This window comes from Dipodomys ordii, unplaced genomic scaffold, assembly GCF_000151885.1.
Source record: "Dipodomys ordii isolate 6190 unplaced genomic scaffold, Dord_2.0 Scaffold2, whole genome shotgun sequence".
NCBI lineage: Eukaryota > Metazoa > Chordata > Mammalia > Rodentia > Heteromyidae > Dipodomys > Dipodomys ordii.
In genome coordinates, this window is record NW_012267218.1 from 10,872,062 (window position 1) to 10,896,923 (window position 24,862).

Below are 24,862 nucleotides of genomic sequence, written 5' to 3' on the forward strand. Positions count from 1 at the left end.
CTGGCTTTGAACTGTGATCCTCAGATCTCAGCCTCTTGAGTAGCTAGGATTACAGGCATGAGCCACTGGCGCTCTGCTGGGATGATTATTTTAAAAACTGAATATGAAGGACCTGTAGCATTTAGAGGAAGTGGAGCTATGGCTCAAATGGTAGAGCAATAGACTTGAGTCCAAGCCTTGAGTTTAAGCCCCATGACCAACACACATATACCACACACACACACCACACAAATATACACACACATACACAATTAGGTAAAGAGGATATGGACAGACATTGGGACATAGAACGCACAGAAAAGCCAATGAGTTAGGATGAATATTGAGGAGCAGAAAGTAGAATGGTTTGAAGCAAAGAAGTCATATTTGTAGGACACAAAAGACAGCTATGCTTCCCCCCCGCCCCCCCCAAAAATAGGATAGAAAACTGATGCAAGCCTTCAAATGTTAGCTACAAGGACTTGGTGTCTTATCTCCTGAAGGCACTGGGGAGTTACTAAGAGTGTTTAAGCCAAATGTGATTCGTTGCCAGGTGCTTACTTTGCTTATGCTTATAATCCTAGCTACTCAGGAGGCCGAGACAAGAGTCTCATGGACTTTCCTGCCTGGGCTGACTTTGAACTGAAATCCTCAGATCTCAGCCTCCTGAGTAGCTAGGATTACAAGCATGAGCCACCAGTGTCTGGTTATGATTATTCATTATTAACACTTTGCAACACCCTAAATATGCTTCAAAATTTTCTGCAAGAATGGTAGTCATGGGTTCATATTCTTTATCATTTGTTTAATACCATCTCAAACAACTAAGTTCCCCTGGGAATAAGGAAACACAACCAGCTTGAGGAAGACAGAAGTAAAGAAACCATAATAAGGTTTAACAACAGGCAAGTGTCAGCAACTTAAATGGAGGTCAAAGATTTCAAAGGAGCAATCCAGATAAGGCTTAGGGTCTAGAATGTGTCTACACGGCCAGTCCCTTAATGGAATAACAAAGTCCAAAGCAAAGTTGTCTCAGGATTATTCAGTCACTGGGAGGTCCTGTGAATGATAACATTCCTCTGATCTCCTTCTTGCAATTTCTCTTTGATTAAAATGCCTTCAAAGGTCAAAGGAAAGTTCTGTCTAGTATGATGGCAAACCCATTCTGTTCCTAACAGGCCGCTACTCAGGACAGTGGAAAGGTTGGGCCATACAGAGTTTCTCTTATGATTTTAAATATTTCACTTAGGAATTTTGTTAGAAATTTCCACAAATTTCCTAATAAACAGGAGACTTGCAGAGATATGGATATTTAAGTATGTCAGTATGTAAGATGAGGATGTATAAGGATATATAAGTAGTCTTGGCTTAAGAGCATTTGTAGAAGGGGTGACATTAATCAAAATGCATTGTACTCATGAGCTGACATGTGTAAACCCCTTTGAACAATGACTTAAAGATAATTTGGTCTTTATAGAATTGCCCACTTTGTTGAATGATACTTGTATAAAATACAACAGACTGGATCATGTCTACCCAAATTATATGATATTTATTTCCTCAAATTACCAAAGAAAATAAAGAGCTTAGTAGAAGACATTATTACATAACCTCTTCACAAAAAACACAAAAGCAGAACTAGATGGGAAAGGTGAGTGATTTTGGTTGAATCAGAAGATTTATTTTATTTTGTTGTGGGGCCTGAACTCTGGGCCTGGGCACTGTCCCTCAGCTCTTCTGCTCAAGGCTAGCTCTACCACTTGAGCCACAGCACCACTTCCAGCTTTTTCTGCTTATATAGTGCTGAGGAATCGAAACCAGGGCCTCATGCATGCGAGGCAAGCACTCTACCGCTGAGCCACTTTCCCAGCCCCTAGAAGATTTATTTTTAAGAATAATGTTCCTCCAAATCTTTGTAGTCTTAATGGAATGTAATATATATATATATATTACATAACACATTATAATATGTATATGCTATATAAGTGCATATATTATTTTATTAACCTTGTTATTTAAGATTATTGTTCCACAATAATGATTTTCCTTAATTTCAAAGTAAAAAGTGAAGGCAACTCAAGTACAGAAAAAAAAATGGTTCTGCACCTTCTCTATTGTATTCTTTAATAAGTATTGGTTGATTTTTTTTGAACTCAAATCTGGATTCTTCCACTGCTGACCTAAAATTGAATAAAATTGCACATTCATTTTCAGTAAACTTTTTCTAAATTGAAATATAGAAAGGAAATTTACTAAACAGAGAATATAAGGATATATTGAAAGGCTTTTAAGGAGGTCACAATTTAATGAGCTAATTTGCTGGTGAATTGAAAAAGAACCAGCTGGGTGCTGGTGGCTCACACCTATGATCCTAGCTATTAGGGAGACTGATAATGGGAGCCTTGTGATTTGAGACTAGCCAGGGCAGGAAAATCCTCAAGGCTCCTTCTCAATTGTTCATGGATACAGTGCCTGTCATCGTAGTTATTACCAGAAACCTACAAGAGGCGGGACTTCATCTAGGGACACCCAGCAGAAGTGAGACCCTATCTTAAAAATAACCAGTAAAAAAAAAAAAAAAAAAAAAGGATTGGAGATGTGGCTCTGTGAGTAGAGCATTTGCCTCTGCAAGTTCATGACTTCAAACCCCAGTTTGCAATTCCCACTAAAATTAAAAATCCAAAGAACTTTCATATACTAGGATTGTAGTAATGTGGCCCACATTAGATAAAACAGAGACAGGCTTTTGGAACCCTAACTTCTCTGTCCCTCCAGAAATATTGTGAAGACTTGACAGTGAAAGTAAAAATAAAGGTGACTTGAAAAGCTCAAATTACTGTAAAAAGAAACAGATAACTCTAAATATGAAATAATTAGTGGTCATCCAACTACACAGTAGAATCCAATATTAAATCTGAATATTCCAATCCATTCCAATTCTCCTACATTCTAGAAAACTGAAATTCTGAAAACAGAGGAACTTACCCCCAAATTCCTGATTTTTCAGTGGCACAGATTTTTTTTTCACCTGATGATTTGACTTGATAAAAAGAAGTCACATATATTTCTTCTGCCACATACACTGGAAAATAAATGTGATGTCTTGCTTTTTAGATCAGTTATTTTTGTTTTTGTATTGGTACTAGGGCTTGATCTCAGAGCCTTGCATTCTTATTTGGCTTTTTTTTTTTTGCTCAAAGCACTCTACCACTTGAACCACAGCGCTGCTTCTGGAGGCAACAGTCTCACAGACTTTTCTGACCGGGTTGGCTTTGAACTTTGATCCTCAGATCTCAGCCTCCCGGGTAGCTATTACAGGTCTGAACTACCAGCTCTGGGCAGGGGCAGATATTTTTATGGTGAGATGCTTTATTTCAAAGTTCTGAGGTATTTGCTTATTTGGTAAATATTTTGGGGGCTGGGCAGAAAGAAAACCACAGTTTTTTTCCCCGTTCAAACAAGACTTGGAAAGTTTAAGGAATAGTAAACCGTAACTGGCAACTTCAGTGTTCCATCACCTAGCTACCAGGTAGACACCATTACAAACCTGGGGGGGGGGGCGGTGGTGACATCAGCCTCTTATAAATGGGATGCCGACATTGAAGAGCTGCCTCAAGACCCCAAGCCTCCTGACGCCAAAAATCACAGCCAGATGTTTGGAAGCGAAATAAAAACAAGCAATGGATTTTTAAGGAAAATCTACAACACTTAAGTTTTGTAGCCGGGTTCTAAGAGCGGTGACCATGGCCTGGCCATTGATTGAAAATTGGGTTTAGAGGAAACGATCTCACCCCCATCCCCCCATCCCCCCATCCCTCCCCATCCCCCCATCCCCCCATCCCTCCCCATCCCCCCATCCCCCCCTGCATCCTTTGCTTCAGTTACACAATCAAGCTCCCCAAACGACTCTAGAGGAGACCTAGAGAAACGAAGCCGACGACCCGATTCTGTGCCCCGAGAGTGTCAACCGACCTTCCTGGGGTGCCAGTTCATTTTTTTATCTTTTATTTTTTTCCAACCGCGCAAGAAGGGTTTGGAGGCACCTTGCAGCCCCGGACAGACTGGTAACCGATCTGGTTATTCCCGAGGTCATTTCACCACACCTTCATCTCCATCTGGGACAGGCAGGACAGATCCACCCCGTCCCCTCCCCGCAACCACCCTGCCGGCCAGGGCTACCCCGGGGGGGGGGCGGGGGGTCAAATGACCGCCATCTCAGGGCTGTCGGCGCCGCCGCCCCCTCCCCCCGGCCTGCTCAGGCCCCGCCCGACCACTGGGCAACGGGGTGCGATGGAAAGCGGGGCCCCCCACGAGGGGTCTTGGAGAGAGGGGCAGGGTGGGGACGGAGCCCCACATCCCGTTCGAGACGGGGTTTCCAGATCGGGGGTTGCTTTTTCTCACCCTTGGGGCAACTACTACTTTTACAAAATGCATCCGATGAGTTTCTGGGCGTCCCGAGGAGGACCACAGCGCCAGGCCACAAAGATGTGCTACTATTTCCAGCGTGTGTCCCAGAGAACCCGGAGCCCAACAATTGGAGGGAGAGCTGGCCGCGCCCCTACACCCTCGCGTGCACCCCGGGCGGGGTGGGGCGGGGCAGGGCGCGGCGGGGCGCGGCCTAGTGAGGGCACTACATCTCCTGGCGGAGGAACACACACGGCGGTGGTCTGCACACACGCCCCAAAATGCGATCTGTTAGTCCGTTGCTTAGTTGGCGCTGCTGAGACTCCTTTCCTCGTTGAGATTGACAAGAGCGCTCTGATAGGCTACAGCGACCCTGCAGTGGTTGGCCGGAAAGAATCGAGCCTCCCGATTGGCTGCTCCGCACCTGCAATGCGTCAAGGCGCGGCGGGCGTGGAGGGCTCCGCGGGAGGATGGTGGTGGCTGGCGGGGCCGCCCGCGGCCTTCCGGAGGGAGCGGCTCCGCCTAGGGCCGCCATCTTTACTAGTGGCACGGAGGACGGGCAGGGATGTAGGGGGGAGGTGGGAGTTGACAGTCAGGGGAGGGTTGTGCTTGCGGGTTTCTGGTATTGTTAGCGCTGCTGCTCACGTTGGGTCGTTGTTGCGCGGGTCGCGGGGCCGGGGGTGGGTGGAAGGCGGGGCGCTCCGGCCAGGAGCGGGAGGCTCTAGCTACCGAAGGAACGGAACCGCCAGGTTTGCGTTCTCGGAGAGGCGTGATGGGGGTCACGGTTTGCGTTTATGCAAGCCGAAGTGAGACCTGATGGCCGGGCCTCGGGAAGGAGCCGGAGACTTGTTCTGGAAACCTCTCCCGATTACGTCATGGTTTTCGTTCCCCGCCGCGCGCGCGCTCTCGCCGCGCGCGCTCGGAGCGGTTTATTCTTTTTTTTTTTTGTCTTTATGAACTGTTCAAACCACGGTGCTGGAAAGTTCCTCAGCTCCAGAGCAAAGCAAGTCGCCTGCAGGGACCAACAGCCCGCGGGACAGACAGACGTTGGCAGAACGTTTGTTTGAGATCCCGGCTCCGCCGTGGATGTTGCCTTCTTTAAAGGCAAATGTGCAGTTTGTGTGTGCATCTGGTTTCCATTAGTCTCTGATTTCCACCAACGCGCCTCGCCCTCGCAAAACCAACCATCCAAACCACACAGCACGCACACACACACACACACACACGCGCGCGCGCGCGCGCGCACACACACACTTTACGAAAAGCCTCGGTGGTCTGGACTCGCCCTCCCGTGGACAGGGGTCAAAGAACTACGGAGTGCGCCCGTTCCCTTAGATGAATGAAAGCGATTAAAGAGTCCTGGTTATCTCTTCAGTGTAGCGAAGCCTTTGTGTGTTTTTATTTAGGTGCAAATTGGGTGGATTGCGGGATATCCAAAGGTGACTTCTGGAGTTGGCTTTGGTGTGGACGTTGCCATGGCGACTGGGCGGGAAGTTAGTGAATTGTGGGGCCAATAAACCTGGCTGAGCCAGGCCTTTCCTGTGTTAAGCCTTGGTCGTAATTGACTGCCCTGGTTGGTGTAGCCGGGCTTTCTCCATTCCAGTCCCTTCCAGGGTTCCTGGATGGATGAATACAGCGGCTGTGCCAATTTATTACTACCAAGGTAGAATTTTATTAGAGCATGCACCCAAGATGCAGTTTTTGTATCATTTCTGTATATTTCAATTTCCTACTGCTGTTACTAGTTTTGAATACTTAATTATTGCCCTGCTTGCATTGTTTTGATCTAGGTAAACTATCGTCTTACCTTACAGTGCCTTCTGCTCAAAAATGAACTTTTTTCTTAAATTAGGTATCAAGATAATGCCAGAGCACCGAGTTCACTGGCATTGCAAAAGAGAAACTTGTAGCTTTGCATAATCTCCATATAGCAACAACCACCCCTGTGTCTAGAGCACACGGTATTTCTGTGTTTGGCAGCTTTGCTTGCTGTGTGAAGTAGAGCAGAGAAGTCCTGCAGAGCCTGGGCTGCTTCTGTGTTGGGAAGAACACAAAATCTATCTCCCACAGCTCTGATGATTGCTTCATACTCGAATGTGCTAGTACCATATACATTGTAGAATGATTGCTGGATTCTGATGTAGTTAGTAATGCATGAGTGCCTGGCGTGAGAGGAATAATTTTCTTCAAGATTTTCTACCTTGTGGGAAGAACAGGTGAACAAACTCAGATCTAAAAGAAGCCTGAAACAGCATCCTTTTTTTTTTTCTCTAATGTCAATAGTATTAATATAGGTTTGTCAGCATTCAGTGCCAGGTTTAAAGCATTTCTAGTTTTAACCTTGACCATATCCTGGAAACACCTCTGTCCTAAGGGGCTAAGACAATTGGTCATGTTTGGACTCTTCAATGCTGAAAGATGGAAGAGTCACTAGGAGAGGAAATGACATCTCACTAGATGGAGGTGCTTGGGTTATTTGCAGTGGGGAGCTATTGGGCACAAGAAAAATGGATGTCCTTGCTTAACACAAGCCTGGACATGAAGCTCAGCATGTCCAAAGTGGAACTGAGGAACTGATAACTTTATCGGCCTTTAATGCTCTTCCTTCCTTTTTTTTTGTGTGTGTGTGTCAGTCTTGGGGCTTGACGCAGGGTCTAAGTGCTGTGCCATGGCTTTTGAGCCACAGCTCTGTTTCTGCATTTTTGTTGATTAATTGAAGATAAGAGTCTCAAGAACTTTCTTGCCCAGTGTGGCTTTGAACTGTGATCTCCAGGTCTCAGCCTCCAGAATAGCTAAGATTACAGGCCTGAGCTATCAGCACTAATCCCAGTACCCTCATACACACATGGTTTTGGCCATTAATATCTTAAAAACTCCCTATTAAGTTATAATCTTTGTTTCTGGTAAAGATTTTTACCAGAAATTTAGTCACTTGAAGAAATGAATGAATTAGGCTAATTAGTTAGGTACCAGGTCTATGTAGCCTAGGCTGACCTCAAACATGAGATCCTTGTACCTCAGCTTCTTGAGATTCAGGGATTACAGGTGAGCACTACTACACCTGGTTTAGGCACTTTAGAATTCAAAAGTTCTTTTTTCGTCATTCTGATAAACCTAATGAAACTATGGTTTGTTGCCCATATTCATAATTGATGGCATGTTGCATTTCACTCAGAGGTTAGTACAAATAGAGATATTTTTCACTACAAGTTCATGGGCCCCTGAATTCTCTCCATGGAGTCTAGTGAACTGCCCCACTGCAGTTCTCACTTGGTACCCTTGTGTGTTCTTTCTATCCCTACATTTCCACTGCCACCAATATGTATCAATGGACTCTCACTGTCTTCCTCACCCTCACACAAGTCTTCACTGGTCTGTGGCTATCACAAATCACACAGGCTGGGTAGTTTACATTTATTTCTCATAGCTCTGGTGGCAGGGAAATCCAAGATCAAGACATCAGCAGATACGGTGTCTGGTGAAGGCTCACTCTTTGCTTCCAAGATGGCAGCTTGCTGCCCCCCCACCTGGTGGGAAATGGAAGGACAAAAGGACATAAGTCCCTCATGGTCATGTGGTTTTAGAGATGAAAGAACTAGTCAGCTCTCTGAAGCCTTTTTTATAAAGGCATTTATCCCATTCATGAGGGTAGCACTGTGGTGAGTAAGTGCTTCCCCAAAAGCCCTATTACTTTGTGGGTTAAGTTACAATTTAGAAGTTTGGGAGAGACACACATTGAAACCCTAGCAGTTTCTCATCCCAAGCTCCATCTTATGCCCAGTTGATGAAGTAATTTTCCTAAAATACATTTAGAGGCCCTGAATTTAAACCTCACACCATCCTCAGTGAGCATCTATCTTTTCCCTGTTCAAAAACCACAGTAGTTTCTCATGGCCTTTGGGATTATGTCCAAGTTTCTTTAAGAATTCCTTCAGGATTCCATAATCTAGCCTTTACAATCCCAATAACCACAGCTTTTGCATCTCAGCTGACTACATTTCATTTAGATCTTTGTACCTTTCCTCCTCTACTCTTTATTCTTTGCTCCTAGGCCTACACTTTTGATTTCCATCATCACTGGCTCAACAAAGATCTAGCATCCTAAAGGCTCACTTTAAATGCAAAGTCAGCTAAATAAATTCTTCCTCCCCTAGGCTCCCATAGTACTTCTTTGGCTCTGTCTTCTGTAACTCCATTCAGCTTTTATGATGGGCATTTGATTACTTTACTTACCCAATCAATATTTTTGAATTACTGATCAAGTGTGGGCCTGGACTAGAGGCCATGGAACTGTACAATGAAACACATTTGGACTTTAGTTTTTAAAGAACTTATACCTCGGGCTGGGAGACAATGTGAAGCTAAGTAATACTTTTTGCAAATAGGAGATGAGCAGTTTTTCTAGAGCCTGGAGGGAGAAATCACTTTGCTGGAGAGATCAGAGGAAGCTTTGTGGAGGAGGTAGCATTCAAGCTAAGTTGGAGGATTAACACACTATATATGGAGGAAGTCTCTGGGGATATAGGCGAAGAGGCTGAGAAGAGCAGAGTACAGGGAAGGTAGAGAAGTTTAGTCTTATGTTGAGGAACATGCCTGGAATCTATTGAAAAGTTTTGAGAAGTGACTTAGAATGAAAGGTAATTTAAGAATAATATAGCACTGAGTGTGGTAGCATATGCCTGTAATCACAGCACTTCAGATGTGGAGAAGGATTGGGAGTTTGAGGCCAGCCTCAGCTATGGAGTGAGACAAAATAGTGTAGTCTCAAGGGAAAGTGGGAGAAAAATGAGGGAGGGAGTAACAAGTTCAACAAGAAATGTACTCACTACCTTACTTAGGTAACTGTAACCCCTATGTACATCACCTTGACAATGAAATTAAAATAAAAAATAGTGTAGTTGCAAAACATAAGCTGAATTTTAGAGTCACCATAGACAGATGAACGGAGGCAATCACAATGGGAATAACAGCAAACATACAGTTTGCCATGCAATATCTTTACTTACAATAGCTCATGTATTGCTCACTGAAACCTATTTTCTCCATTTCACCAATAGGGAAATGCAAGCATAGAGAAGATATGTAACGTCCAGCTTTGCCCATGAAGACTGATCTGGAGGTTAGATTTATTTTAATATCTGCAGAAGTTGCCTCGGGAATCAGCTGCATTCCAAAGGTAGAGCAGAGGGACTGGAGAAGGGGAGGTGAAGGCATGGCACTTTAGATGTCATAGTGTCTTTGTGCTATGTGTTTAAGGTGAAGATAAGAAAGTATTAAATATCACCACGGTTGGACTAAATTCCTGGGTTTTTAAATTTTCCTTTGAGACAGGGTCTTTTTTTGTAACCTAGACTAACCTTGAACTTAGTATGTTGAACTCTTGAACCTTGATCCTTACTCTTGAGTCTCCTGAGAGCTGAAATTATAGGTGTATGTTACCACACCCAGCTTCCTGAGCCTTTTTGTCCAATACTGGTTTTATCATGTAAGTCTTAGCCACGTATGGGTGGTGGATATAGATACCTGCGGGCTTGATTTGCTGCCCATACTTTCCAGAAACCTTACAGAAGAGAGTGACAGTAGCTTAGGCTTGGAAATAGATCTTTGTGCTTCCAAATGTCTCCATGGGGATATTTCCTGCTTGTAAACTTGGAATTTTCAAGGCATTTTTTTTGGCTGAAAGATCTCTCTTGGTTGAGTACCTGTTTAGAGATGTGTAATGATGTTAGGCACGGGAGGAGTGATTTTCCTATGCTCTGTCAATGGAAATTTTCATATTGTGGCTGGAAAAGTAAAAATCAAACCCTATCTGTGTCAGAAAACAAATCACTCAGAGGTCACCAGAACTTCCAAAAGTTCTGGTGTTCATTTTATGGTAATTGACCACCCTTCTCTCTTTACTAATAGTCATTGTTTTGAGTATGTCTTGCCACTCTGATAATCCTCTCTTCAAAAGCAGAAATTTCCTTAAAAAAAGTCCATCCTTCACCTACACCATTGTCCTTTATGTAGCAGTCACTCAGTGTTTGTTCTTTGATTTGTCTTTCTTACCCAACACTTACCTTTGATAACAGCACTAAATCAATAAGACTCTAGGAAAGGAGTGACCATTCAGATTCATTCAACGACATTTATTGAATCCATTGCAGCTGTCAAGTCTCTTAGAATGAGTTCTGTTTACTGTCTTCTGTCTGCTGGTAGTGGTGCTTAGGAAGTGAAGAGTTCAATGTCTTTGAGAATCATAATCTGATGAAAGCCATAGAAATGTGCCAGAAAATGATATATACATTAAAGTAATTCTGTAACCTTGTCATAGAGCCTTAAACTGTCTGATTCAATTAACAACACAAATAAAGTATCCAAAGCACTTCTAGTATTATGTGTTTAGTGTTTATTACTATATGGTTACAAGTATTGTATCAATAGTGTATCTATAATTATGTATGTATAGATAACCAGAAATTGATACGCAGTCGATCAAACATATAGTACTATTGGAACTAATGGCTATTTTTTCTAACAGAATTTGGAAAACAAAATACAATGTGCCCGCACCGCCCACCCCCCCATACTGGAACTTGAACTCAGGGCCTGGGTGTTGTCCTTCAGCTTTGTCTGTTCAAGGTTAGTGCTCTATATTTGAGTTATAACTCCACTTCTGACTTTTTGGTGGTTAATTGGAGATAAGAGTCTCATGACCTTTCCTGCTGAGGCTTGGCTTCAAATCTCAGCCTCCTGAGTCGCTAAGATTACAGTCATGAGCTACAAACAACTTGTACATTGATTTTTCATTAAGGTTAAAGTTCTAATGATTTAGGAATAGAAGCATTTTTCAAATTGTAGGTTGCCAGGGCTTGGAATGTAGCTTAGTGGTAGAATGCTTGCCTAGCATGCATGAAACCTTGGGTTTAATTCCTCAGTACCACATAAACACAAAAAGCCGGAAGTTGTGCTATGACTCAAGTGGTAGAGCTCTAGCCTTGAGCATAGAGAGGCTCAAGGACAGAGCCCAGATCCTGAGTTCAAAGCCCCAGGACTGGCAAAAAAAAAAATGTAGTTTGACATATTTGTAGTCTTTGAAAGTCTTACTTTCTTGTCTCCCTTTGGTTTTAAATTTTGTGAAACATGTCTAACTAAATTAATAACTAAAGTACAGAAGTGAAAACTTCCCATAAAAGTTTCCCATCAGATTTAGTATTATTGATTTTTCAGTCAATGTTTGCCTCTTATCTTGGAGAAATGTTTGTTTTCATGGAAAAGCATGAGTAGTGACTTATTTTCCTCATAGCCTCCCCCCACCGCCATACAGCCATTTTCAATTCACATGAGCATTTGATAGATGTTATCACAGAAAGACTGAGGAAGAGGAGCTCTGGAAGCCACTCCTGTATAGATGACATTTTATGAATATGCGTGAAAGGTAGGTTAAAGGCAAGAGCAAAGCTCTCATTTGCAAATTATATGAATAATTATCAGTGGTGTAATTGGACACCAAATGCTATCTACAGGGGCTGGGAAGGTGGCTCAGTGATAGAGCGCTTGCCAAGCATGCATGAGGCCCTGGGTTTGATTCCTCAGCACCACATAAGCAAAAAGAAAAAAGCCGGAAGTGGCGCTGTGGCTCAAATGGTAGAGAGCTAGCCTTGAGCTGAAGAGCTGAGGGATGGCGCCCAGGCCCAGAGTTCAGGCCCCATGACCGGACCCCCCCCTAAAAAAAATCCCCCCCAAACAAAAAACAACAACAACAAAAAAAACAAATAGTATCTACAGGCATTCATAACAACTGATAAATTTAAGTTTTCATCATTTCAACAGGCTGTATACTGGAGAATCTCCAAAAGGGTGAGATTCCAAATGGCTTTTTGCAATCAAGTAGTAGAGATTTCTTTGCTTCTGGATGAAGTATTTATTTATTTAGCCATGTTGTGGATAGAGCCCTGTCTTTCTTTGTTGTTTTTTCCTATGTTAACTGATTTACTAATTTCTAACAAATCAATATGCCAAGAACTCTGTGTGTGAGTGTTAGTGTGTGTGTGTGTGTGTGTGTGTGTGTGTGTGTGTGTGTGTGCGCGCATGCGCGCCCTTACATATGTGCACTGGTCCTGGGACTTGAATTCTGGGTTGAGTGCCATACCTGAGTTTTTGTGTTCAAGGCTAATGCACTACTACTTGAGCCACACCTCTACTTTCTACTTTTTTTGGGGGGGGATTTTAATTGGCAAATAAGCTTCTTATGCATTTTCCTGTACAGATTGGCTTTGAACCCCTATCCTCAGATCTGAGCCTTTTGAATAGCTAGAGTTATAGGCATGAGCCACCAGTGCCCAACTTTTAAAGAAGCAAGTTTTTTTTTCCAAGGAACTGAATTTCTCAGTCAAAATGCACATGAAATGATTTAATACTAATTGTCTTATGTTATACTCATTAAAAAATACCATGTCCAGAGACATGATAGAACAAGGGGAGAGAGAAAAAAATAGAATTCCAGATTTATCCACCTTCCCCACTAACCCAACACAACCTCTTTTTCACAGATGAGAAATTCATAGACCAGGATGGGTTTGACTACAAGTCATCCAGCCTTCTTACTTTCTGGACCTCTTTATTTTTCTCTAGCATAATGCTTAATGAAAAAAGTTACTGTGGGCCTGGGAATATGGCTTAGTGGTAGAGTGCTTGCCTAGGATGCAGGAGGCCCTGGGTTTGAATCCTGGTACCACATAAACAAAAAATAAATAAATAAAATCAATAAAATGAAAATAAAAAAGTTAGTGTGAAACTATGGAAGTAGTACCTTGCGTGTATTTTTTGTTAATTCTGTCCACTGTGTTTGGCTTGCCCTGGAAAAACTGTGACAAGAAGTGTTCTGGATCTGTAACCTATTGGTATGTGAGATAAAATAGTTGATACTCAATTTATATTACAGTACTTATACTGTGATGCTGGTCATATGAAGAAGTTCAGTGTACCTTAGAAACATCTGCACGGTATACGGATAGCAGTGTGGCCATTTTTCTAGGACAGAAGTGTAACATAATTAGGTGAGAGATCATGGAAGCTAGTAGCATCCAGACTATCTTGAAGGAACAGAACCTTTCAACCAGGGCCTGCTCTGAGCTTTCCACAGAAGCCAGTTTGACCACCCAGGGTAATGACAAGACTTCCTGCTACAGGCTTGCAGGATTAGCTTGATCTAGCCTATGGCAAATAAAGAGTTCCTTTTAACCCTCCTTTTCGTAGCTGGGCGGGAAAGTTACTGTATGGGAAGGGCACAAGGCTGGGTCAGGGAACCCTCTGCCTCAGACTTCACAGGCAAGTCCTAACTATTGGATTGTAAGAAAAGAAAATAGAAACCATGTTTTGAAGACCTGTGCTACAGGTGCTTCGTCAGTTTGTGAGATATGAGTCTGAAACAGCTAGCAGTTTAGTTCTGGAAAGATCTCTGAATCCCATGCACTTACTTGGGCGAGTGGGTCAGGACCTGTCCTGAGACAGGTGGAAGGAAAATATCCAGTCACAATATTTTCTCTAGCAACAAATGAAATGTGGCGATCAGGAGAAAGTGAAGCATACCAAATGGGCGATGTCAATCTAAAGACAACATGGCACAGAATATTAGTGTTCTGACCTGGCCTTAGAGATGTGGCATATCAGTATGTGAAAAAGGGGTCTCAAATTTATGTGGAAGGGAAAGTAGACTATGGTGAATACATGGATAAAAATAACGTGAGACGACAAGCAACAACAACCATTGCTGATAACATTATATTTCTGAGTGACCAGACAAGAGAAAAGTCATAGAATGTATGATTCTTCGTTGGCTGATGTTTGGTACTGTCTCATTTCCAAATCATGTATAGCCTTTATAGTTTCTAAAAACAATGATTAAAATGCTCTTTCATATTAAAAAAGAGTTCCTTTTATATAGTTGGGGTTCAAAATGCATATATATTTGTGTTCCCTGTAATGAAAAGGATAATGCTTCCCTGAAAAAAGTCATCTGAGGAGATGGTGTGTATTTACCCCATAGCTTCACCATCACACTGAAGTCTAGAATCTCACAAATGAATTTGTGAATAAAGGTATGGAATTTCCTGCTGAAGTCCAGAGCAGTGGTGGCTGAGGACCAGCACTCTGACCAACAGAAGTCGTCCAGGGAGATGAGGGAGAGCCGAACAGCGGCTGGACTTCCGTGCCACCGAGAGGAGCAGGAGAAATAATGCAAAAGATGGGATTTATGCAGACTAAGACAAAAGAGGCCTGGACTCTTTGACCTGTGCCTTTGGACAAAACACTGAGATCTGGGTCCTGGTTTCCTTACTCTGAGAAAAACAGGACCAAAAAAGATTATTTCAAGCTTCCTTCCTTCACATCTTGTGATTCCATAGAAAGAATATGCTTCATTAGCTTAGTAACAGTTCCTAGGTTGCTTTTATAATTTCCAAATCTAATCCAATAGATGCCTCCCAGTCTTCTTACCAGGCCCATACCTGGTAATTCGCACTTTCTACTTCAGGCAATTGCTAAAATTATTCTTTTCAAACATCACTGAGAAATCTAGGCCTGCCATCTTATGGATCCTAAGTGGTACTGCCAAAAGACATGGTAGTGTATGTTATGTAACATGCACATTCTCTCACACAAACTGAGAGAATACCTGCTTATGTATTTTCAGCTTGTTTTCAAAGGATTTTATGCAGAATTTTGATGATTTTTTTGAGAGTGCTAGTGATTAAATCAGGGCTTCAAGCATGCTTGTAGTCTATTACCCATCTACACTCCTCGCTCCTATAATCCCTCCCTCTTCCCCCCTTTCTTCCCCCCCCCCCAATGCCAGACATGGGGCATGAACTCACAGCCTAGGTGCTATCCCTGAGCTTTTGTGTTCAAGGCTAGCACTCTACCACTTGAGCCACAGTTCCACTTCTGGGTTTTTTGGGTTGCTTAATTGGAGATAAGAGAGGATCTCACAGACTTCCCCGCCCATGCTGACTGAGAACCATGATCCTCAGCCTTCTGAGTTGTTAGGATTACAGTTGCAAGCCACTGGCACTTAGATACTCCTATAATTCTTAATTTTGAATCTCTCACCAATTTTAATTCTATGTTGATCCAAATAATTATTTTATAGGAATCATGTCATTGTTTACATGGTAGTAGGTAGTTCCCTTACTTTATAATTTATTGATTTATTTTAGTTCCCTTGCTTTTGAAGTTTGGAACACCAGAATGGTTCTTTGAAGTAACTGCACGGAAGTGCTGGCATAAAAGCTGTGCCCAGCCCTCGTCCATGACCGTGAGATGGCTTTTTCCAGTCTTTTTTTTTTTTTTTTTATGTAGCTGAACAGTGCTGCGCTTAGGTTCTTTACAGACACACTGGCCTGTTTGTGGAATTCTCTCTCCATCCCCTGCTGACGTATCTTAGCATTTATCTCTTGTCATATAGCAGATCCAATGAATCAAATCAGATAACCAGAATAATTTTCAACTGTTACAAAACTAAAACTTGAAAATATGGTAAATAGGAGATTAAGGGAAGTAGGGGGAAAGATTGATTCCTATATGACTTTTAGGATATCTGTACTTAAATAGATCCAAGTATAACTATTTTGCTTTCCTATAATAGAGACATTAAAATATCCAAAAGATTGCTTTTATTGCCCCTGTTTCCTGCCTCTCGCTCCCTCCAAGGCTGAGACTCAAACCTGGCATGTACTAAGCAAATTCTCTACCAGTGAACCCCAACCCACCAAAGGCTCACTTTTTTTTCCCTATCCTGGGGCTTGAATTCTGGGCCTGGGCACTTTCCCTGAGCTTCTTTTGCTCAAGGCACAGCACCACTCAAAGGGTCACTTTTGAGGGACATCCTGACATTTTATCTGGGGCCAGAAATAGCCATTCTGTTTAAAGTTACTGATTTTGTTTATTCAACCACATTCTATTCCCACTGGCTTTCAATTTACTTTCAGTATATAGCATTATTCATGGAGGTTTTAATCCCTTTTTAGTAATTACTGTAATATAGCAGAAGGCAACATTTAGACTGGTTGATCATGGACGTGCTGAATGTAACTAATTTTCACAGATACAGACCTTATAACCCTATCACACAGCAGCAGGACACACCCATCACAGAGAACTATAGGAGAGTCCTAACTCTTTTAGCCTCTTTGACTTCACCCTCCCTTTTTTTTTTTTTTTTAATATATATGTTGTCTGAGCTTACTTTCTTCTTGCTGCTCCATGGAAGGTTGATGCTTTTTCTTCTCATTTCATGATTATCAGATCAAATCTTCCTTCTTTAGAATTTCTTTAGTATTTCTGATTTTCAGGAAACCCTGTAAAGTATTATTTCCACACAATCACAAGAGAATGCTACTTCCATATTTTCCCATTCCTTTTTGTTATATGTTTCGGATATTTATCAATCTTGTCAGTGTTAAATTTCTGATCAAAGTTAAAAGCCTTCTTTTGTAAAGTGTCTCTGATCATTCACTTAACACATACATGAAAAATACTTTTGGCATTCATTTCCAATGGTTCAAATCATATTTCAAATTTTCTTTTCTTTTCTTTTTTTCTTTTCCTTCTTTCTTTCCTTCCTTCCTTCCTTCCGTTCTTCCTTCCTTCCTTCCTTCTTCGCTTCGCTTTTTTCTTTTTTGTTGATCATGGGGCTTGAACTCAAGCCTAGGCACTCTCCCTGAGCTCTTGGTGCTCAAGGCTAGCACTCTATTACTTTGAGCCACAGTACCACTTTTGGTTTTCTGGTGGTTAAACGGAGATAAGAGTCTTACAGACTTTCCTGCCAGGGCTGGCTGTGAATCATGATCATCACATCTCAGCCTCTTGAGCAACTAGGATTTCAGGCGCGAGCCACCAGTATCTGGATGGCAATTTGCTTTTAATCTTTTTTCTTCCAGATTCCCCTTTATTAGGTGGCCATCTTTAATAATCTGTTTGCTGTAGACTTATGGAATTCTCTGGATTCCTGACTTTGAATTTCCTGAGAGCAGTGACATCATTTCTATTGCTGATTATACATTATTACCTCTTAGTGAGTGCTTTTACTCTTAAAATGTGTTGTCATAGGCAAAATGATTATGCCAAGTGCCAACAATACATTTAATAGAAATGAAATCATTCTCAAAAATAACACTGTAAGTAAGAATGATATCTTAAAAATAGTGTTTTATGAGGTGTGCAGTTTGGAGTGATTCCAACACTGATCTTTGAGGAAGAACTACACATGTGTAATTGACATGTTGAAATACAAATACATATCTTTCTAATTATATAGCTATGTATTTAATTGTGTAGCTATGTCTTTAACTTCAAACTTAGGTTTACTTTCTCTTCTGCCACAGGAATGTCCTAGTGGCTATAAATCCAAAAATAAAATCATTGCAATTTTTATGTCTTTTATTTAAATATGCAATTAAAAATCTTTATCTTAGGCAATTATCTTTGGAAAAAACAAGATTCTAGTATAACATTTATTTTCAGCCATTTGGTTATACAGGACCACATGTAAGGGGGTATATTTGAAAGCTTGTTAAGAACAATTGCTTAAAAATAGAATAAGTTGGCTAGACAAGAAACATATATTGTGGTCTACACTAGGAGGTTTTGTAGAACTTTTTCATTAAAAGGGATCAGTTGTACTCTAAAAACCTTTCTAGGGCTGAGAATGTGGCTTAGTGGTAGATGGCTTACATAGCATGCATGAAGTCCTGGGTTTGATTCCTTAGTACCATATAAACATAAAAAGCCAGAAATGGCTCTGTGGCTCAAGTGGTAGAGTGCTAGCCTTGAGCAAAAGAAGCTCAGGGACAGTGACCAGGCCCTGAGTTCAAGCTTCAGGACTGGCAAAAAAAAACTTTCTAAGAGTTTATTAATAAACTGTATACGAATTGTTTTGCAAGTAACCTTAACAATCTCAGAAAACATAAACAAGAGGCATTTTGGAGGTGTTGAATCATTGATATGATTATATCTTGACATGGGGAAGTAGAGAAAATTCTGTTCCTCTTTGATGCTATTAAAGGCTTGTGGACAGGAGAAAGAGAGAGAGGGAGAGCAAGGAGTGTGGGGGGAGAGATACTGAACTTTTGTTGCTCTAAAATACACTTCACCAAAGCAATCATACATTTCAAGTTTCTCATCTATTTCTGCAGATCTTTAGCATGTCCCTTTTTTTTTTTTCAAATAGAACCTGAGGATCATTTTATTATTGGGTTCTGGAGTTTAGTACCTGCAAAGATGACTATCTTTCTATAACTGGCCATGTCTTGTGGCATCATGTACTTTGTGGGGTCAAGATGTTGATCAATGGTGAAAAGTTTTCCATTTTGCAGTGGAAGAGCCTTGTCCTCAGAGCTGGGGAAGAGGGGCAGGGGACACATATTTCTCTGTGGAGTAGGTACTAGCTAGACATCCTCTCCTGGCCCCTCCCATGCCTCTATTTGAAGAAGGAAATAGCTCCCTGGCAACCAGTGCCTGTCAAGTGTCTGAGAAGTGCTGGAGAATTTCCATTGGCCCAGGCTGAGAAAGAATGCAGTGGCCACAGTCACAGGCAAAAATAAGTAGAGCTGCCGGGTTCTGGTCACTTATGCTTGTAATCCTAGCTACTTAGGAAACTAAGATCTGAGGATCGCTGTTCAAAGCCAGCCTGGGCAGGAAAGTCCATGAGACTCTTATCTCGGATTAACCACCAGAAAACTGGAAGTGGCAGTGTGGCTCAAGTGGTAGAACGCTAGCCTTGAGCTGAAGAGCTGAGGGACAGTGCCCAGGCCCAGGGTTCAAGCCCCATGACCAGCAAAAAATAGAAAAGAGTCTTAGCAAGAAAAGGACATCAAAAAGGATGGTTTAACCCCACCTCTGTCCTCATTCCTCCCATTTCTCAAGTCTCAGCTTCAGACCTCAGGGTTTAGCATTCTCCTCAGCATATCCACATCCTCAGGCTTGCTTTCTGGAATAACTGCATTTTTAGTATATTAATACAGATTTAGATTCATGTCTTACCTCCCTCGGATTTATGTAGTACATTGCAAACCTTTATAGGTATGGAATGATGGAATCAGCTGACATAGGTGATTTAGGAACCTTGTATAGATTCTGTCATCCCAACTACCTATAGGCCTACCTTTTTGTAAGGTGTTAGCCCCTAGTTTTATTTTCAAAAGGCTCCATACCACTACTTTCTCTCACTGTTCTCACCGATCAGTGTGAGGGCAAGACTGACCAACTAAGATGCCTGAATAGACTAAGCTGTAAAAACCTAGAAACCTGGGGTTTCATAGAATTTTTATTGCAGGAATAAAAAATCTCCAAAAGTCACTGAAGTTCCCTTGTTGTGGTTGGTATTTTGTATGTTTTACAAGTGGCTAATGAATGTGAATTAACTAAACAGTAACCACCTTTTCTCCAGCACAGAAGTGCTTCTCCATACTTGAGGTGGGTTGGTCTTCACTGTCTGAGCAGCTATGGGGATCCCCAGTAGCCCCCACACCCCAATCTCTGGGAATCTATGATGCAGCTTCTGGTCATAAGAACTGTTTATCTGGGAGGATAATGCCCTTCTTTTTCTCCTGCCTTCCTTGTGTTCTTTTTATGTTAAATCCCTTATGCCAAGTGAAATCTTTCCCCGTCTATTGGCACACACCTAACACCGTTGATTTAGCACCACCAGGCAGAGTGGACGGAGCTGGCTAAAAGAAGTCTTTTGGAATCCCAGTGGGCAGCTGATTTACCAAGTGCAGGCCAGCCAGCTTTGCTAGAGTGGATTCGGAGTCCTACCGAGACCATTTGTGATTCTGGGCCTTGCCAATGGCTCCTCACCCTCCCTGCTGTTCTTCTAGCAATTCCGTGGTTCTGGGAGCTGCACAGTGAGACCTCTAACTTATTGCTACTCAGCCTCACCTCCCTGTGTGCTCTCCAGCAGGGACCATGTTCCATGCAAGATGTCCTCTGGAGATGACAGGGTTTCCAGGGCATCAAATACTCTGGTTTGGGGGTGGGGGTGGGAGGGGAATGTCACGCAGTGCTGAGAGCCATGGCACTGCTCAGAAAAAGAAATATAGAAATCAAAAGTACGGACATAGTTAGGTCTTTGTGTAAAATCTAACGATCACTCCTGGGAATTTTAGATTTGGACGACAGGTACATCAGCACTTTCCAAATCTCAACTATGTCTTGCTGGCACTCAGTGAGGACTCTGGGGACTTTCTGGATGATGATGGTTTCACAGGCCCTTCACTGGCATTCAAGGATTCCCCATCATCCTGACTGTGAAGATCCACTTCTGGAAGCTGCAAGCTCACTGTTGTGGATCTGGTGTTTCTAACTGGCAGATTAGACATAGTAATTCCATCTTTTGCCTTTATTATATGTTCCCCCCTTTTTTTTATTGGTCGTGGGGCCTGAACTCTGGGCCCGGGCACTGTCCCTTAGCTCTTCAGCTCAAGGCTAGCGCTCTATGATTGAGCTACGGCAACACTTCTGGCCTTTTCTGCTTGTGTGGTGCTGAAGCATTGAACCCAGGGCCTCATGCATGCAAGGCAAGCACTCTACCACTGAGCTACCTTCCCAGCCCTATGATTCCTCCTTTAAAGGAAAATCTTCCCAACATGGTTCATCTGATTGCTCAGCTCTTATACCATGATGTATAAAGTTTCACAGCAACTGAAAAAAAGAAGCACTCTAGCACTCAAGGCAGGATATAAATCACCAAGTTCATTAATTCAAACTGTTGAATGTCAGTGTGTCGCTATATAACATAGTGTAAAATAACATTACCCCACAGTGTGAAAATGGGAAAGTGCAAATTCATTTTATTTTAATTTTTAATGTATTTTTGACTGCTCAAAAAAGATATTAAACATTAATATAACTTAATCTGTAGGCTGACATTTATCAAACCATGGATTTGTGAGCAAAATAAGCAGTGTATTTTTAAAGCATTAAAGATTCAATAGTGATAATTACCTTGAAGGTCAAGGAGGATTTAGGATCAGCATATTCTGCAGACTCCCCATCTGTTGAAGGGTCGGGGAAGTTGCAGTCAGCTGCTTGACACTTTTAAAAAATTTAATTAAATTTATTTTAAATTGGCACTTAAAAATGTAGACATGTGACCTAGTACTGATGGGTCATGCCTGTAATCCTATCTACTCAGGAGTCTGAGATCTGAGGATCTCTATTTGAAGCCAGCCAAATCTGACATACAAATCCAAAAGACTCATCTCCAATTAATCTCTAGGTGAGAGCTTGAAGCCCTGAGTACAAGCCCTAGTACCACACACATAGCAAAAAAAGTAAAAAATGAATATATTAACAGGCAATATCTTTTTTAATATTAGCAAATATTTACATTATACTTCTTAGGTAAAAGTCACTATTCTTTTTCTCATCTGTCTCTACTTTTTATTAGCATATTGTATAAAAGGCTTTCACTGTGGTATTCCTGTACATGCATATAATATATATTGACCTAATTCACCCTTTCAGTTATTTTCTTGTCTTGCTCCTTTCTCTTTTTATTTTATTTTTAAATTTTACTCTATTGTTGTTTTAGAGGTGCTATACAGCAGGACTCATCTACTCACGTCAGGTAATAAGTACATTTCCTTTTGTACAGTGTCATCTATTCCCTCATTTGCTCCCATTCCCTCCCTCCCATCTCCATTTCTCTCTTTTTAAAACAGCATTTTATTATTGTTTTTCATATTTGTGTAAAAATACTTCAATCATATTCACACATTCCCCACTCCTCTCCTGTCTTCTGCTGCTTTCTACTTCCAAAGTGTCTGCGCACAATTTTGTTACTGGTTTCAGTCTACATTCCACATGTAAGAGAAAAGATGGGATATTTGATTTTCTCAGTCTGGCATATTTCACCTAACATAACCCTCTCTAGTTCTACCCATTTTTCCTGCAAAACCACAGACTTTTATTTTCTTTAAAATAATACGGAGAGAAGTTAAAGCACATGCTGCGTCGCTAGCATGATGAATCAGCTGACTACATGTTGGAGGCCAGTGAAGAATCAGGGAATGAGTTCCCATCCTTATTGCTGCCTTTCCTTGGCAGAGATCTGCTTGACTTGTGCATCCGCTGATCAATCTGCAAGTGGAGTCGTGATGCCATTAGTGTCATTGACCAAGCAGAGCTACACTGGGAATGTTGCTTTCTAGAATGACTTCCCATCACTGAGGTCTTTGAATCTGAGGACTCTCATTTAAGGCATTTTGATTCCTTAAATACAAAAATTCACCCCAAAATACAGAGCTAATTGGGGTGATTCTTTTTTTCCATGAAGGGAAAGAGATTTGATGGTGGTGGTTGCATTAGTTGATAAGATAATCAAGTGCTTGGATCTGATATGTGGATCACTTTTTCCTAGTTGTAAAAGCAGATTTATTTGTGGAGTTCCATTCAGTTGGTGTTGAAATTGCACAGAATTTCCAAACTACTGTGGGAAAAAAAATCTTACTGTCTTTGAAATGTATTTGTCTCTGATAACAGGGTCTTTTGATGGCAAGAATCCAGATGCTTCTATAAACACACCTTTGCTAGGTTCAATTTGACTTCTCAAAATGTGGCTTCTCTGTATCTCACTGACCCAATTCCTGTATAACACATACTCTCTCTTATTTCTCTCCCCCAACGTCCCTCCCTCTCCACCTTTACAACTGTACATTTTTGATAGTGACAGTGACATCTTTCCCTTATTCACCACAGGTTCATGTTGGACACCCCTAAGCAAAAGGAAGATTTAACAAGAGAACAGTGGAACAAATGTATTTCACTAAAGTCATATGGGAAGCAGGAGCCTTTAGAAAGAAATAAAGAATCAGAGACCTAGGAAAAATAGTATGGTGGTACAAGAGTGTGACCAGAGCACCAGGATACAACCTAGTGGTGGCAAAGTGGGTGGGCATCTGTATCTTTCTTTCCTTCCTCTGGCTATAGGACATGGACACGTGTTCATGCAGGTCTCATGCCTCCTTTTATGAGAAGTGGATGGGAGAATTTCCCTATGGCAGTGTTTCCAGGGAGAAAGGTGGGAGCATGACCTTCCTGTTCCTGTGGTTTTCTCAGATTACTTCAGCTTGAAATATTGAGGTGATAACCTCTCATCTTGTGTGCCTGCCACTGAATACTTTCATTTTACGAAGAAACTGGTAACAAATTATCATTGTCTGAGGCTGAAACTTAAGAAATGAACAACAACAAAAAACCCTAAATGGCCAAAAACCAAGCAACCAACCAAACAAACCATGAGAAGCCAGAGTTGTATTCTATAGCAAGCTGTGGTTGTGGCGTAGCTTTCTCAAGTTTGTCTGTGGAGGGCTCAAAACCACTGGTGCTGGCATAAGCATTGTTTGGCTGGCGCTTAGCAATCCTTCATTCAAGGCAGCCATGGCACCAGACTGTTGTCTAACAGCTGTTGTTAAAGAGTCTGATCACTCCCAACACCTTTGCTCCTTTAAAAGAAAAATAAACATTAAAAGGGATACTTAGAGTCAAGGCTTCTAGTTAACACTGAGAGGATATGAATGATATTTAACAATACTGTAACAATTCTTAACTCCTTCCCTTTGTGTAGAGAGAGGTTCTCCCCCACTCCCCACAACTGTTTCATCTGGGCCCAAGAGGCTGGAGACATCCTTGTTGAACCAACCCCTAGGGGTGCTGTGATTTGCCACTTCACACACATTTTACATTTGTCTTCACAAAAGACAAAGGCAAGGGTAAGGTCTCACTTCTTAAATGGAAGGGGGCACAAATTATCTATCACATTCCACTTTGGCCTCCCCCCACCCTCCCTGTCTTCTTCCCTCCTTTCTTCTACCTCTGTCCTCTACTTTTTTTGTTGTTGATATTTTTTTTGTATGTGTGTGTGTGGGGGGGGGGGGTTGTGGGGCCTGTACTCTGGGCCTGGGTGCTGTCCCTCAGCTCTTTAGCTCAAGGCTAGTGCTCTACCACTTGAGCCACACCACCACTTCCTGTTTTCTGGTGGTTTATTGGAGATAAGAGTTTCACGGTCTTTCCTGCCCAGGCTGGCTTTGAACCACAATCCTCAGATCTCAGCCTCCTGAGTAGCTAGGATTACAGGTGTGAGCCACCGGTGCCCAGCTTGTTGATTTTTTTTTTTTGAGAGCGTCTCTACTCACCTTATTTTCCATTTTCTTAAAAGCTTTTCGGGAGGGGGGCATTTAACTCAGTGCTTGCCTAACATATGCCAGGCCCTGGATTTGGCCCTCAGAATCACAAAAACACAACAAAAAACAAGTAAAAGTTCTTTTTTTCAACTTGATAGTCCCTTACTAAGGCCCAAGTGTTCATTACTGTGCAATGCTTATGCGAGTTATTGTTAGCACAGACTCCATTGGTTTAAGGGGGTAATATCCAACAATCATGGTGTCACTTTAGTTGCCAGCTGCAACAATGGTATATTCTAGACCACTTATACTCTGTG

The 24,862-nt window shown here is 41.9% G+C and overlaps 1 pseudogene; it reads left to right on the forward strand.

Annotated features, from left to right (window-relative positions):
• Window positions 1–13,738: 13,738 nt before the first annotated feature.
• Window positions 13,739–14,233, forward strand: LOC105984522 (annotated as a pseudogene).
• Window positions 14,234–24,862: the final 10,629 nt, after the last annotated feature.